Source organism: Pseudorca crassidens, unplaced genomic scaffold, assembly GCF_039906515.1.
Source record: "Pseudorca crassidens isolate mPseCra1 unplaced genomic scaffold, mPseCra1.hap1 Scaffold_64, whole genome shotgun sequence".
Classification (NCBI taxonomy): domain Eukaryota; kingdom Metazoa; phylum Chordata; class Mammalia; order Artiodactyla; family Delphinidae; genus Pseudorca; species Pseudorca crassidens.
Genome location: NW_027136316.1, coordinates 249,420 through 266,223, shown reverse-complemented (window position 1 = coordinate 266,223; position 16,804 = coordinate 249,420). Strand labels below are relative to the sequence as shown.

At 40.2% G+C, this 16,804-nt stretch overlaps 2 long non-coding RNA genes across 6 annotated transcripts in view; one reads left to right on the top strand and one right to left on the bottom strand.

Annotated features, from left to right (window-relative positions):
- LOC137218232 (uncharacterized) overlaps window positions 1-16,804 on the top strand; it is a 1,013,945-nt gene that overhangs the window by 846,838 nt on the left and 150,303 nt on the right. The gene's annotated exons all lie outside the window — the stretch shown is intronic.
- Window positions 1-16,804, bottom strand: part of LOC137218228 (uncharacterized) — a 53,416-nt gene that overhangs the window by 4,216 nt on the left and 32,396 nt on the right. The gene's annotated exons all lie outside the window — the stretch shown is intronic.

Below are 16,804 nucleotides of genomic sequence, written 5' to 3'. Positions count from 1 at the left end.
GCTCTCCATGTCCTTGGCCATGTGGCCAGGAGATTTTCTATCAATTTAATGGAGGATGGAACAATCTGAGGACCCATGTCTTTTGACATTACATGTCAAACACTAACCTGGTCTTCAATGAAAAGGTAATTGATTAAACATAGCTCCTGGATATAGTGTTTGAAACATAAAGAAGACCTAAATCTTAATCAGAAAGCTATGACCAGTGAGGGTTTACCAGATAGAAAATCTGTGTGAATTCCGCAAAGTAACATTACCTGTGAATGTAACTAACATGGGGAGATTTTCAGTGAAGACCATCACTGAGAAGCTGCCTAGAAGTCACATGTAGAGAGATGACTGAATGATTATTATGTGAGCAATTTTTAACAGCCTCTCTTTCCTTGTCAATAGCGGGGATTTCATGCTGGAGAAGAGCCCACTGAATGCAATGAATATGAGGACATGTCACATACAACAACCTTAACTCCACGTGTGTTACACTTTCAGCCTGAATGGGAGACTTCAGCCGTTATTCACCACTGAATTAACATAAGCTAATTATACTAGAGGGAAACCATGCAGATCTCAGAATGTGGAAGGTTTTTAGTCACCCTCCAACCTTAGACAACACGAGAGAGTGCACTCTGGAGTGACTCTTGCAAATGTCCTGAACGTGGGAAATAATTCAGCTGAAGCCTCGCATTTATACACCAACAGCTCACACTGGAGAAGACGAACCTTATAAAGGTAATGCAGCGAGAGAGCTGACTTTTATTCACACCAATAAACTCACACGGGAGAAAAGCCCTATGTTTGGAATGACTGTGGAAGAGCTTTCAGTGACCCTCCAACGCTTCAATAACATGAGCACATTCACACAGGAGAGAAACCACAAGGAATATCATTTATGTGAGAAAACACTTAGTCAAAGCCATAACCTTAGTCATGGGGGATAATTCACACTAATGAGAAAGCCTACAAATGCAATGAATGTGGAAAAGCCTTTAAACGCAGCTCTCACGCTTATACGCACTAGAAAACTTACAGGAGAGCCACCCTATGTCTGGAATCCATGTGGTGCAGCCTTTACCCAGAGCTCCCACTTTTATCAACACCAGCGAATTCATACTGAGTAGAAACCCTGTGTCTGTAATCAAGGACATTGAGCCTTCAGCCAGAAATTATCCCTTTTAAACCACCAGGAAAGTCATGTGGAGAGAAAACCTGACCCTGTAATCATGGTGGAAGAGCCTTCAGTTGGAGCTCCAGCCTCAGTATACACAGAGAACTCAGAGTGGACTGCATCCCTGACACAGTAGAGAAGACATCCCAAGGTTTACTACGAGGAGAGCCCTCTTGGTGTAAGCCATCTAATCACTGCTGTAGAAGAAATCCAATGAAATGAATGCTACAGTTCCATTAGTCATGGAGTCATTAGACGTGAGAGGGTTCACACCGAAAAAATAGTCTCAATGTAATGAAGGAAGGACATTATTCAGTGATTCCTCATTCCTGACTGAACAAGAATGTGCTCACACTGAGGAGATGCCAATTCTAAAGACAATGTGGAAAATCTTTCACTTGCTATTCATCAGAAAACTCATACTGGGAAAATAGTCTATAAAGAATGTGTTAGCATGCAATTGAGTCAATAATTCAGTCCTTCAGCAATTGTCTTATTATTAAATATACAGTATAAAGATGTAGATGGTGAAGGGTTTTGAGAAGTGCTGCAAGCAATATTCAGTATCAAGTAAGAAGAAACAAAGCAAACCTGCTTCAGTAGATCAGGATTTGCAAATACATAAGCGCTACTGAGTGGGTATGTGTCATTCAAAACCATGAAATATTGTGATAAGTAAGAATGAATCCATTTTCTGTTAATACTCTGTCACTGTTGATCAGTTAGACACTTTCTGACTTTATAAAATTATAATCATAATTACAAAGACTGGGATCAATCAGGAAACAACGATGAATGTTAACTGAAAATATAAAACATAGTATGATGTGTGTTAACTCGTACATTAGGGTCCAAATATCCTTATACGCATTCCGGATGAATGGCTTCAAGAATAAATACACACATACTTTGTGATTAACCTCTGCTGCTTCAATTAATTCTATTACTTAACGTTCATTTACTATTTCTCGTATGACTTAAAAAAATGTATACATTAATTATATTTAAAGAAAGGTGAATAATTGTGGGTACATGGACAGGAAGAACTCAAGAATTCAGAGTCAGATGGTGGTTTAACCCCTACATAGCATTTTGTAGCCAAGGGTTTCTTTGTTTGTTTTGTCCAAAAAGAACAGATAGATATCTTCAGGACTGAGAAGGTGAAAGATCTTTGAAGACATAAAAAGAGTTCTACTTTAAGAATGTATTAGAACATTGAGGGGTGCATATAGTAAATCATGTAAACATAAAGGAGATCCCTCACAGAGCCATTGGTAAGTCTACCTTTAAAGCTTTACTCTTTGATGTAGAAAAATTGTACTAAAAAATGTTCCGGGAGAAAGATCACCATAGAGACAACGTCTATTTTGTCAATTAAACCTTCAAGAAGGCTAGCTAGGGAGAGTGTACAGGCTGCCTGATGAGTTCTGGACCTTTTTCAGTTCAATTTCTTTTTCTTTGTTGGCCAAAACATTCGTTATAACCCAGAGGTCCATTGAAGTCTAATGGGTTGAGAAATGGTATTCTAGGGCCTATAAAGCCCATCATGGGGACTTTCCTAGCATTCCAGAGGTTAAGACTTCACCTTCCAATGCAGGGAGTGCGGGTTCGATCCTTGGTCGGGGAGCTAAGATCTCACATGCCTCGCAGCCAAAAAACCAAAACATAAAACAGTAACAATATTGTAACAAAGTCAATAAAAACTTTTAAAATGGTCCACATCAATAAAAAAATCTTAAAAAAATTTTTTTAAAAACCCATGATGTTACCTGCAACATTACTGTGTGTACATGCATCTGAACGCACACACAGACACCCATTCAAGGGAGGAACAGTGTAACAACTATCTGATCATAAAGGGAAAATGCGATTCAGGAATTATTAGCATAAAGGATTCATGCAGGAGAAAAATAAGATAAATCACCCTGTTCATTCATTTATAAACTTTTAATTATTAAATATTTAATGAGAACTTCCAATATTTCAGAACCTGGATTGTTATGATGATTAAACATAAATAGCAGAACGCCTTTCTCTTCATAGAACTCTATATTCTAACGCAAGCAATAAGGATAAATTGCAAAACAAAATTTCTGACATTAAAAAAAGACATGTTCATACATTGTATAGTCACAAAATATCACTACTGGTCTACAATAAAAAGTTGGCACTTCATAAAATAAAATTGACATTTAAAACAGTCTCAATTCTGGAACTTTGAAAAGTTATATATTTTTAGAAATACTGGTCAGTAAAAATATTTTACAAAATTCTCAATTTTGGAAAATCTTCTCTACATGAATTGGGGAGAGCAAAGCTAGGTTTCCTGTCTTAATAACCAGGTTTGCTCTTCTCTATATTCCAAAACAAGTATTTTTTAAATTGTCAGAATTCAAAACTATATGTTTGAAAATCAGTACCGATTTTTATAAGGATAAAAATTCCCTGTACGTGCCTGTTAAAATTCCTTTCATTATCCATTTTATTCAAAATTCAACCGGATACCATTTTAAAGGATAACAGACAAGAGGATTGCTATCTTCCTCTTTATATTGGGCTGTTAATTTCTTTCTATTTTTTTTGATAACCCAAAGCAATCCAAAATAACACATTATTATCATAAAATCTAGAATTTCCCAGGGTGTTCTGTAGTGTATAGAGTCCCAATGCGATTATATACACTATTGGTAAATTTGAAGTTAAATGTATTCCTAAATACAAAATAAAAATCTAAAAATGCATTTACCTATATGTTTCATTATGCAATAATGCCCTTTTAAGAAAGAAATGGCTTACCAGATGCAAGAATACCTGGAAGTTGCATAATATGTTTTTATATTTAATAACAGAAAATAAGGTAATAAGTGATTTTTTTTGTTGTTATACATTTTTATATTCTTATGTAAATTACATATTCATTGTTTCATCAATATGATTGTTTTCTGGTTTATTTTACTCCAGTGTGAATTATAGTGCATTAACTCTTGATAGTTTTCTATTAGAAAATGATTCTTGATGAAATTCTCTGTGATCAATTAACTTTGGTAAACACTGCCACAGGCAAGAGATGTCGCCAAACCAAAATTTAAAGTAAATACTTTTATGGCTTACAATGTCCTATTTTGAGGCTCAGAAATATCTAGCAGTTTATGCAGTTGATGTTAATTTGTGTGGGTGCTAGGTTTTAGTTACACTAATTTGTGATTATTTCTGAGATGAAAATAAAATTATCTGCAGGTGGATTCCCTTCCTCAGTGCAGGAATAATTGTGAATTAGTGTTTATTCTAACTGAGATTACTGAGAGTAATTTAACATATTTACATCTACCTAAAGTTTGTTTCCAGGGAGAAAATTCGCTAAAAGTTTAACTGTTTTAAAAGTATAAATCCCAGCATATGAGTGTCAAAAAAATTTTTTTCCCGCTTTTCCAGAGCAGGGGTTGGCAAACTTGTGTAAAGGACCAGAGAGTAAATATTTTAGATTCGTCATAGGATGTCTGTTATTTCTACTCATCTCAGTCATTGTAGCCAAAAAGCAGCTACAGTAAAACGTAAATAAAGGAGTATAACTGTGTTTCAATAAAACATTATTTATTGACAAGGAAATTTGAATGCTATATAATTTTTGTGGGTTGCAAATAATGTTTTTATGAATTATTTTCAGCCATATATATATATAAAAACCACTCTTAGCTTGCAGTTCCTACCAGCACAAGCTGGGTGTGGAATTTGGCCAATGGGATGTAGGATGCAATGGCTTGTTCTCTCGAATTACAGTGCAAACATCCCTCCTTGGAGACCAGCATTTCAAAACGAATTGATTGTACTAGCCCTCCGCCACAAAAGATGAAAACTACAATCAAAGCAAAAAACAAGTTACCAAAATCTGCCCAAGATGGGAGAGGACTTACTCCTCCCCCAGGGTGCGCCCCCTGCTCATGTATGGTCCCCTCCTGTTGGCGTCCCCAGCCACCAGCAGTGAGTGAGACTGTCCTGACCCTGTGCTCCCTGTCCGGCCGCATGCATGGGAGCAAAGAGTTCCGAGCAATAGTTATTTGCTGGGCACAGATCCTCATCCATCAATTCACCGCTAACTTCTGTGGCTCCCAGAGGGACAGAAGCCACCTTTCCAGCCCCACCCCTGGCTTGGAGTCCAGCCGCTACGGGTCCACCTTCTCTGAGGGCTAATGACCAGAGTCTGACAGCTGTTGTGGGTTCTGTGCACCCAAATGTGGTTGCGGCAGTGACCTGCTCTTCAACCTCACGGCCAACATCAGCGGATGACTCTGACAGTTCAAGTCACCAAATATCTTATTTTGGTAGGGGACAGAACATCTTCTACAAAACATTTATAAAGAACATTTCTGTTGCCCAGGATGGGAAATCTGAGCCCTTTCACACCAGAGACAAAGATCAAAGAAGTAGCACGCGGGGTGCACTGTGTAGTTGACCACCGCGCTGTTATTCCAGTGCCGACCCTGCGCGCAACGTGCAGCCAGCGAAGCGTCCCGGCGCTGCGTCCTTCGGCTATTAAGTTACAGACCGGGAAGCACGTGGAGCCAGAAGTGGAAGCGGCCTGGTGTCCCAGGACCGGTCCAGAAAACCCGACGGCCCCTCTGGCGTCAGTGTCTCCACGGCTCCTCCTGCAGCTCGGTCGGCAGGTCCGGGAAGGAGCGACCGTGTGTCGGGCGGAGCACACGACAGGGCTCCGGGCTGGGGCGGCGATTGCGGCTGGGTCCATCCCCGCACGAGCTCCCGCCCCCCTCGCTGACGTCGCAGGTGCTGGATGCGTGGCAGGAGACTTGGAGGCTGCGAGGAGAGGAGCGTGGCGGCCTGCAGGCCCAGGAGACTGTCCCGCTTCTCTGCGCTCAGGGGAAGCGGCAGTCATAGGAGCATCACGGACAGTAGAGCGGGTCCTCGGCCCGGCAGAGGGCATCCCACCGGCCGGGCTCTGCCCCGCGGGGCCGGAACAGCACCTGCTTCCCTCCCTAGGCGTACATCTCAGCCCGCTGTCTCTGCCGTCGCCGAGGGAACTTGGGGTCAGAGGACAGAGAGAAGGGGCGTGATGCCAGCATATCCTCTGGCACCCGGAGGCTGCCTCGTCCTCCGCAGACAGTGGCCTGTCCCTGAGCTTGGCGGCGGGGCCCAGGGCCTCAGACGCGACGGTGCCCTGGCCCTTCCCCAAGCAGAAGACCCGGTGCTCATTTTGAAATGTATAGTAATTCCAAATTACTCTGTTGTGTAACAAGAAGTAACATAGTGTTGTAGATCAGTTATATTTCAACAGCCAACCAACAAGCAAACAAACTCATCCAATAACAGTCCAATTTGTGGTCCACAGAGGCAGGCGTGGGAAGGGGTGGGACTGGATGAAGGTGGCCCAAACTGCAAGCGTCCAGCCGAGAGATGAAGTACCAGGGATGCAATATAGCACATGTTAAAGGTAATAAATACTTCTGTCTCCTACACATAAAACTGGTTAAGAGAATAAATTATAAGGGTTCCCATCACAAGAAAAACACATTGTTCTATTTCGCTAATTTTGTATCTATATGAGATGATGAATGTTCACTAAATTTAGTGTGATAATCATTTCATAGCATATGTAAGTCAAATCATTATACACTGTAAAGTTATTCTGTGCTCTATGTCAGTAATATCTCAGTAAAACTGGAAGAAGATAAATGAATAAATAAAATGGTGCCCCATTGAATCTCGATTAAAATGGATGCTAAATGGAATTTTAGTGGGCATGTGCAGCAGTTTTTGTATTCTAATAAAAAACATTATTGATTTTCAAAAGTGTATTTTGTAATTGAACAGTTAATTTAAAATACTTATTTCATAATATTTTGAACAATTATCTTGGCTGTTAGAAAGGGAAATCTATGTTTATTCTTCCCAAATCTTGCAGAATAGCTTTTCAAAGGTTCAGAATTTTGTAAAATATTTTTTAAAAGCCCAGTCTTTTTGAAAATTTTTGACCTTCCAAAGATCTATAATGACAGTTATAAATCTCAATTTTATTTTTTAAAGTGGCAACTTTTCTTTGTAAATAGTAGCAAACATTTTTTAGTTACACAATTTGTAAACCCTTATGTATGTTTGATTTTCAATATCAGAAATTTTATATTGCAGTGTATTTGAATTGACTGCGTTAGAATGTAGAGTTCTACGAAGATAGGAACATTGTATTATTTACAATTTAGTCCTCATAACAAGCCAAGTTCTGAAATCCTGGAAGCTTTCAGTAAATATTCATTAATAATTGAAAATTTGATAAATTAATGACTGAGGTAACTTAGATGCTCTCTCTCCTGATGACACATTTATACCATTGATTCCAGACTCACATTTTCTCTTTAGGATCAGATGGATGCTATATGTTCTCTGCCTTGCTTGCACGTTTGTGTGTGTGCGTGTGCATGTACACAGACAGGAGCACAGACACACAAATGTTGCAGGTAACATCCCATGCTTTATAGACCCCTACAATACCATGCTTTCACCCATTAGACATCCGTGGACTTTAGGGTTATAATGAATGTTTTTAGGCCAACAAAGTAAAAGCAATGTACCTGAAGAGGAGCCCGACCTTATCAGGAAGCCCCTACACTCTCCAAATCTGAAAATGGAACTCTCCATGTCTCCAATGATTTATCTTATTTTATCTTACCTTATTTTATTTATTGGGGGTATAGTTGCTTTACAATATTGTGTTTCTGGAATGATCTTCCACCTTCTTCATTCTGACATATCTATCTGTTCTAGGTGGGGGGAAAACATTTTGGATAAAAAATTCTGTTGCAGGAATAAATCCCTGCCTGACTGAATTCTTGGAATTTTCATGGTCGGGTCCACAAATTCTCTAGGACTAGGACTCTTGTGAAAAATTAAATGTATTTGTAATTCAATTTTAAGTCACGAGAGGCACATTAATAGAAAATATAAATGGAATAGAATAATTGAGGCACCAGGTTTTACAGTGTTTTGAGACACAGGCCTTCTCACCTTGTGAGTTCATCAGTGTGAATAAAAGTTAAGGCTCTGCTGAAGTGTGTCCCACATTTATCTCATTAAGTGTTCTCTCCAGTGTGAGTTTCTGGTGTATTTAAATATGAGGCTCCAGCTAAACTACCTTCCACATTTATAACATATATAGGGGCTCACTTCAGGGTGAGTTTTCTCATGACATCTAAGGTTACAGCATTGTCTACAAGCCTTCTCACATTGATGAGACCTGCATGGTTTCACTCCAGTATAAATTATCTTATGTTAATTCAATGATGAATAAAGGCTGAAGGCTCTTCCAAATTGATTGCAAGCATAGGGTTTCTGTCCTCTGAGAGGTCACTCATGTGGCGTGATAGTTGAATTCTATGTGAAATCTCCTCATATTTGTTACATTCAGTGGGCTCTTCTCCAGTGTGAAGTCTCTGCTATTGATAAGGAAAGGAAAGACTGTTAAAAGTTTGCTCACATAAAATTCATTTCTTTAGTTCTCTACACATGAATTCTAGGCTGCTCCCTCAGTGATGGTCTCCACTAACTACCCCCCCACCATGTTACTTATATTCACATAGAGTCTCACTTTGCTGAATTCACATAGATTTTTCTATTTTGTAGCCTCTCACTGCCATCGTTTTCTGATTAAGTTTTCGGTCTTCTTTATTTTTCAAACACTATATACACGAGCTACATTTAAGCAACTGCCCTTTTGAAACTCAAGGTACAGTTTTTTTGGGGGGGAAAAATGGTTCCAAATGCAAACTATTCAAAAGCCTCTGCCAGGCCAGGGTTTAAGTCAACTTTCAGTCAGATGGTTGGGCTGAATTCCTCTTACCCTAAGATCATGTCTCTAATGTGGACAGCGGGGTTTATCCCCATGAACTTACTATTGACCTTCAGATAAATGGCTTCTTCCTGAAGCTACTGTCTGTGAACATTTTTAAAATGTTGATCTTTAACAGAGAGAAAAAGTATGAAATGGAGCAATATATAAGAAATTGGAAACATATTATAAGATATTGACAATTAGCATATATCTTTAAGGGTAAAACAAACGAAAAATAAAATGGATGGGATGTTGGCGAGATAAAGATGAGGAAAAGCACCAAAAGGGAGAGACTGAAACAATGGGCGCTGCGTTGACGTTTAGCACCAGTAGCCACAGAGCCATCCTTTCCTCTAAGGCCAAGGAATATGCAGAAGGTTAGATTAATAAGATTGATACGTTCACAGAATTGTGACACCATCGGAGGGATTTTTCCACATTGACTTCAACAAGATTCCAGAGACATTTCACTCAAAGAAACCTGCAATTGACATTACCCCAGTTCTGGATGAAGTTCACAGTCACAGGTCTTGAAAGTCACTGATTCCTAAAATCATGCAGGACATTCTGGTTCAGGCTGCCCACTTTCCCCAAATGTTCAGAGGTGATGGTCGAGGGTGACAGTACTGAGAAAAGTCAGCTGTGTGTATCAAAAGCTCAAACCTGTTTGACATCAAATCCAATGTTCTTCTGGGCTGACTTGGCATATGTCTTTCATGTGCATCACAGAGATGGGCACACTCTGAATACAGAGTGACTTTCATGGTAAAGGACCATCACATGAGGGGTGGTGTGAAATAACCTGCACAGTCCACAACAGAATGTTAACTGTGAGCTGACTGGCAATTAAAAAACATGTACTTGGGGATTCATAAATATCCCTGCTCCCCACTACTTTCAGTTAAATCTACAGACTTAGCACAAGACAGGCAATATACATGTTCCGCCACTTTTCAGCAGTGACTACAGCAAAGTATTCCCCAATACAAACCTCACTGTTCTCATGTGGGAAATACTTTAATAACCTCTCAAGAGAGCTGAGTGATTAAATGAGCTGACATGACATGTTTGAACATAACAAAACCCAATAAATAAAAGCTACAGGTGAATGAGTCATTAAAATGTCAGAGAGCCTTGATACAATGTCCACCATTTTGTGTGAGTGAACAGACTGTATATACAACTTGGGGTCCGCAGTTGCTGCCTACCTAACCTCGACAGAGACCATTCATTCATCACCAGATATGAGGACAGACGGGCTCAACTTTACAAGCCAGTGGTCCCGGGGTTGCCAAACTGTAAGATGATCCCCAACTGACCTTTCCTGTGGGTTGAGGTCCCTCTTTCCCTCCTCGTTTCCTGGGACCTCACCACTTTGACTATCATGGTCTCTCCTGTAGTTTCCTCCTGTCTTCCCTGCTCAGAGACTAATCGGAGACTCTCGATGGTCCAGGGCTCTCCAGGGCTTCACATATCGTCACGATTTCCTAAGTGTTCCTCTACCTACTATATCCTACTCAATGCACCAATTAAGGAAAAAATGATTTCTGTAAAGTGCTTCCAGTTTCTGAACAAAGGTTCCTAAACAGGGGGAAAATGGCTGGTTTGGAACAAGAATGAAAGGGCATATTTTGTTGTGACTTTTTAGAGTTTTCAAAATAGTCAATTGTATTCTCAGAAAACAGATTAAAAATTGGAAAAACAAAGAAAAAAAAGCAAATTTGGCTCCACTGTCCTCTCTGGGCCAGTCCTGCTGAAGGGCTTCTTCTCTTTCTCCTGCCCCCTCAGCCCAGAACAGCCCTCTAGCTAGCAGCTCTGACCCTGGACGTATAGATCTCACCTGTCCACACACCTCCTCCCCTTCCAGACCTTGAACTTCTGTTCTTGCTCATCCTTCCACTTGTGTCCATCACATGACAGAGCTCACTGCATCGCAGACTCGCTTATGGAGTGAGTCACACCCCCGTCAAACCCATGGCTGAGCGGAGAGAAATACAACCTCTCATGTGCTCACTTTACCATCACAGCCTTCATGGAGTCTGGAGCACGTCAGTGTAAATGTTGGAAAGGAGATGGTTGCTGTATTAGCCCTTGCCCTACTCCACGATACTCACAGAGACGCCAGATGACAGGACTAGTGCTCAGAGCCTTGACTTCCACCAGGATACACTTAGAGCACTCAGTCCAAGTGGTGACCCCTTCTATCCACTGGAAAGAGAGTTACCACTTCAGGAGAAAGAACAAGTCCCCACTCACCTGGGGACACATTGCCAAGAACTCAGCTGCTAGTATTCTCTCTCAGAGACACTGTTTACTCTAAGCAGGAAAATCCAAGGAAAGAGAAGAAAGCCATGAGACTTGAACCCTATCTAGAGTTTCCAGACCTAAGAGTCATGAACCCATAAATCTTTACCTGGGAGTGAACAACCACCCCACTGCAAATGTGAACTGGCCTATGAGAAAAGAGGAGTAATCTTGTTTCCCACGGTCAAACTAAGAAGACTTTGGCTACTCCTTCTCATAAGGGAAATATTAGTATCCCAAATTTATTTATTAGGAAATAAAAATCAAAGAGTTTTTAAAGGTAATTAACCCATGATATTCCAAGTTATTAGTCACTTTCCTCCCTCGCCCCAAATGCTAGGAGAACCTCCAGTGCACTGACCCCACTCTCCTAACATGTGTGCCAATAGTCTTCATTTTTATTCCAAATTAATCAAATCAAGTAATTTCAACATATCGTTATGAAGACCAACAATTTCCATATTCCTCTTTCCATATTCCTTCCAAATTCATCACATTTGCTGGTCAAGATTCCAATCTTGGAGGGCTCCAAGTACCTGCTTCTTCCATGACTGAATCTAACTAGGATATTAAATCTGGTAGGGTTCACAAATCTCCCAACATCTTTCAAATATCGCTGGCCATTGTACTATATCTAGATGATTAAGTCTTATTCTATGCCTCACAAATATTTCAGACATTCTCTATATCTTTTGATTTTTAATCATTCTCAGTACTTTCGCCACTTTTCACAAAAGGGACCACCTTCTACTAGACACATTAATCAGATAATTTGAGGACATTCTTCAGCTCACTGTCACAAAATCTACAAATATTCCTCACGGTTTATTCCCAAGCCCATAGTAAGAAATGAGGAATCATCTCTTCCTTGACCAAGCCCAATTTCTCCAATTGTATTCTTTTCTCTCCTGCCTCCCTGGAAACTTCATGTAATTGATTATAATCTAATTATTATTTACCTTGGTATTAAAATACAAATGCTATAAAACCCTAAAAATATCTTCCTTGAATGTTTGATATCATCAAACAACACCAGTCCTTATATAAAGCCACACAAAACCAACAGCCTGATGGGCTGTTTGTACGTTAAACATATTTATATAAAGACTAATCCTCCAGCTGCAATTCTCTTCCCAGAACTGGCCACAATTCACAAAACAGTGAGATCTCCGGCCAAAGCATCAAGACTGGTTTTGGAGGTTTTTAGAATATTAGCAAATTAAAGGAATCTCTTATACTATCCTTACATGTATCTAAGTGGTTAACGTGTTGAGAAGGAAAAGTTTGTGTTAGGGAAGTTGTTCCTTGATTAGATTTATCCTGATTGGCATCCAGATTAAAGGAGTTCTTTCTTTATGATTATACAATATATGAGGTTATCAGATCTATTAACAGGAGCCCACAGACAATTCTATGCCTGATTCTATAGAAAGAGACTAAAACTTTGAACTCAGGAGTGTGGTTGTTGCATACTTAAGTAAAGACACAAACACAGTTTTCCTACACATTTTGTTTCTGGTGATGACTAAATAAAATTTTCCCCAGGAGGAATCAAAGTCATTTATTATTCAAAGAATTATTAATTTAAAGATAGTTATTTAATTTGATTAAAGAACATTGGTCACAGGCCATCTGAGAGTAGATTAGGTTACTGTGTACATGGAATTTCTGTGCATTTACAATCCTTATGTAATAGTCAAGAGAAACTTGCTTTATGACTCTACGGTTTACTTTTCTGCAATTTGTCCAGAGAGGAAAACAGGAAAAAAAGAAAAGAAAAAAAAATGATGAGTAGAGATATCATGAAATATTACGGGTGTTGCCTGTAGGTTCTATTCAAGACAACAGAGAGAGGAGAGTTACTTAGCTAGTAATTTAAAGAAGGAATCTCTGAGGCACTGACATTTAACCTGAAAGTGAAGTGGTATAAGTGTAGCTGGAACTATGTATGTGTATATCAGGGAGGAGATGAACAGAGACGAGAGCGCTCATTGTAGAGATAAAATCGATGCTTGGTTCTGTTTGTATGGTTCTGGGACGTTATGTCAATGACTGAGCCCCAAATAATTAGTGGAGCCGCTATCTGAAACTGCAGACGAGAGGAGTAGTAGTTTTTATTTGGGGAGGAAGTTCCTGGCTTCTGTCTGATATACATTTCATTGTAGGTGTCCGCTTCCCATGCAATTATGGATGAGACGTCAGAAATGAAATCTAGCATTCGTTTTTACGCATTATTATCATAGTGGTAACAGGAGAAGACTGAATAATTATAACAGTTTTCGAAGATGGTGTATATAGTAAAAAGAGAGAAGAGGGCTAGAATGGAGTCTTGAGATGTTGAAATAGTATTGTTTGAGGAGAACTGCGCACAGTACACTGGCAGGAACTGACTAGTTTAAAGGCAGTGGGGAGTTTGTGATGTCAGAGGACCTTGGAAATATAAATTTCCTGACGGAGGTCATAGTCCAATTCTGCTTGGGTTCAAGTAAAATACTGAGAAACATTCATTGGATTTAATCACGGAGAGATAACTATAATGTTATAAAGGTTTATGTATACGCAAGTCAACAGTAACAGGGAGATCAACCCTAGTAAATCAAACTGTGGGAGGGGCGCCCAGAGATTGTCACTAATCCTGCACTGCTCTTTCAGTTTACTTTGGAAAGAGGAAATTCATTGGGCAGGAACTAGAGAAAAATTGGTTCAGAGATTTTGTTTCAAGAATGAAGAAACTGAAAAAGATGAAAGGGAATGGACTGGGAAGAGAGGGGTGTTCGCTGGTAGAAGAGCTTCAGTTTACAATTAATAATAAAACAACCTCCAGAGAACAGGAGGGAAGGGGATTCATTTGAGAAAAATGGGCTTATCCAGGCGTAGAAATGACTTTCAGTTTAAACAGGAGCGGCATCGCCAATGGGTGAAGATTCAGGAATAGGTGTTGACTTCATGACAGTGAGCTGACACATTTCTTCGAATATTCTACTTCATCTGCATTGTAGGAGGTGAACACACTGTTGAAAGTGAGGGAAGGTGAGAATTTCAGGGATTCAAAGAAACAAGGGGAACATTCAAAGTGTGTGCAAAGCATGGGAGAATGGTTTATGATCATGTCCTGGTAGGATGCAGATATTTATAAAACTCATTGGGAGATACGTATGATAGATGCAGCCATAGGAAGAGGAGTTTTTTGTCATCTCTCATTGGGGTCTTGATCATCAGCTGTGCTGAGAGGTCAGAGGGACCTGAGAATTGTTCCATAAAACTCAGGAGACATGGGAATGATCGGGAGGCTGGGTCAATGCACTGGAGGATTCCTGTGTTGGGAGAACCTAAGCACGGTAGTCATTGTGTGAACAGACTGGAGGGGAAGTGTTATGATAACAGGGAGGATTCCAACCACTGATTTGATAGGCGACATATCCAGGTGAAATTTGAATCTGGGATCCACACCTCAACACCAGTATATTTAGGAATTTGAGATTCAGAAACAGCCTGAGCTACGTTTGAATTCTAGCTCTGTCATTTTCTAGCTGCATGATCTTCTCACATAAGCAAAATTTCAGAACCTAGCTTATGTTACTTGTTAAAAGGTAACTAATCTGTAAGTAACAGGGTTGTACTAAAGATAAATAAGCAAACGTAGGTAAATCTCAATCACATGGTCTCAAAAGGAATGTTTTCTCTTTTCAGAATCTCAGGATCAAAGGGTTGTGATCCACCCCTCTTCATGACACATTATCAGTATTTGTCTATGCAGTAGTTAATGATTAACATTGACTTGGGTAGCACTTGACAGTTGACACATACTTTCCTATAGAAATATTATGAAGTGAAGAATATTTCTCCCCATGACATTTAGTAGGACAGAACTCCACCTACTCTTTCGCTAATGTATCTGAAGGTGTCGACTAAATTTCACCCCAAATTAAACTTCACTCTATATTTGATGAGCGTGTCTGCTCTGTGTGGATTGTGGTACCCAACAGTGGGCTTATGATGTGCGTACTCCTGCTGCTTTCCTGTGCAAGGGGTTTTTAGCCCTGATTTGTGTGACAAGACCTTCCAACAAGACATGAGTCCCTGGATTGTTTTCCCCACCATGAAGTAGATCCAAAGTGGCCTGGCCACATGGTCCAAGGCCATGGAGGGCAGCAATAGGGTTGAGGCCCTCATGTTGCTTGATTCCCACATGGGGAGGAACCAAGGTGACTGAGGGCAAGGGCATCCGGGGTGTGGGGAGAGGGCACAGCAGGGAGGGTGGGGCCTCTGAAGCACTGGGGCGGGTGTTGGAGAAAAAATCCTGGTGCGTTTGATCAAGAATTATTTCATGAAACATTTGAGAGTGGTGTTCTTTCTGTGGAGTCAACATTCCCCAACTGATCATTGTGCGGGTTTCCTGCAGTTTGGTGTAACTCCTAGGAACTGAACATTAATGAAATAACTCTGAAAAAGTAGCTCTAATAAAAGTACAACACCCAAGGTTTTTCACGTTTTATGTGTAAATGAAAATATTACTGTCTTGATTATGTGCAGTAGCCTACACTGCCTTATTGTTGACCCTGGAGAGAGGGGGGTTCACCATATCTACACATGCCTGGGGGTTAGGTGGTAGAGCTCATTCCCAGGTGAGTGGCTGGGGATTCATGCCTGGAATGCCTAACAATGCTTTAAAGGCCAGGATTCTCTTGGTTGCTTTCCCTTTCCTCATCTTTACCTGCTCAGTTTTTCATCTGACCCTGCATAAGTATGCAGAGGCGGACAAGTGTTGGCTGAGTTCCTTACAATGAAACATGTGAGAAGAGACTTATTTTTATTCTTGAATTGGTCCGTCTTTTGCCAAATGGTCAGGTTTCTCCTTTTGGCTTGGATCTTCTAAGTACACCCATGAAATACTAATGCCAGTTATGTTCACCACCCTGTTAGGGAGACTGATGTGGAAATAATCTCCTTCCGGCATTCACACCCACTTGTTCCAGACTCCATTAATGCTGTGACTTCACAGAAGACATGGGAGAGATTTTCACTAAAAACAATAAATACAGCCCTTAGCCTCAGTAAAGAAAACTTCCCTAATTACCATGTGAATGACTACAACAGCCATAGGTGTGTGGTGAACACAGGTGATAGTAATGAGAGAAACAAGTTTGCAGACCCAGGGTGGGGGTGGGGGGGTGGGGGGTGGAGCAGATGTGAAAGGTGCTGGGGTGGAGGTGGATGCTGGACAATAAAGAGTAATGAGGAATTGTTTACTATTTCTAATTTTTAAAATATTGAACTTTTTATAGACTATATTTGAACATTTTTAAGTCTACAAAAGAAGACAAATAAAATTTCCTTCCTTCACAATAACTCAATTATCCTATGTGTACTTTTCTTTTTAAAGAGTTTCCTATTTATTTATTTATTTTTGGCTGTGTTGGGTCTTTGTTGCTGAGCACGGGCTTTCTCTACTTGCTGCGAGTGGGGGCTACTCTTCGTTGAGGGGCACGGATTCCTCATTG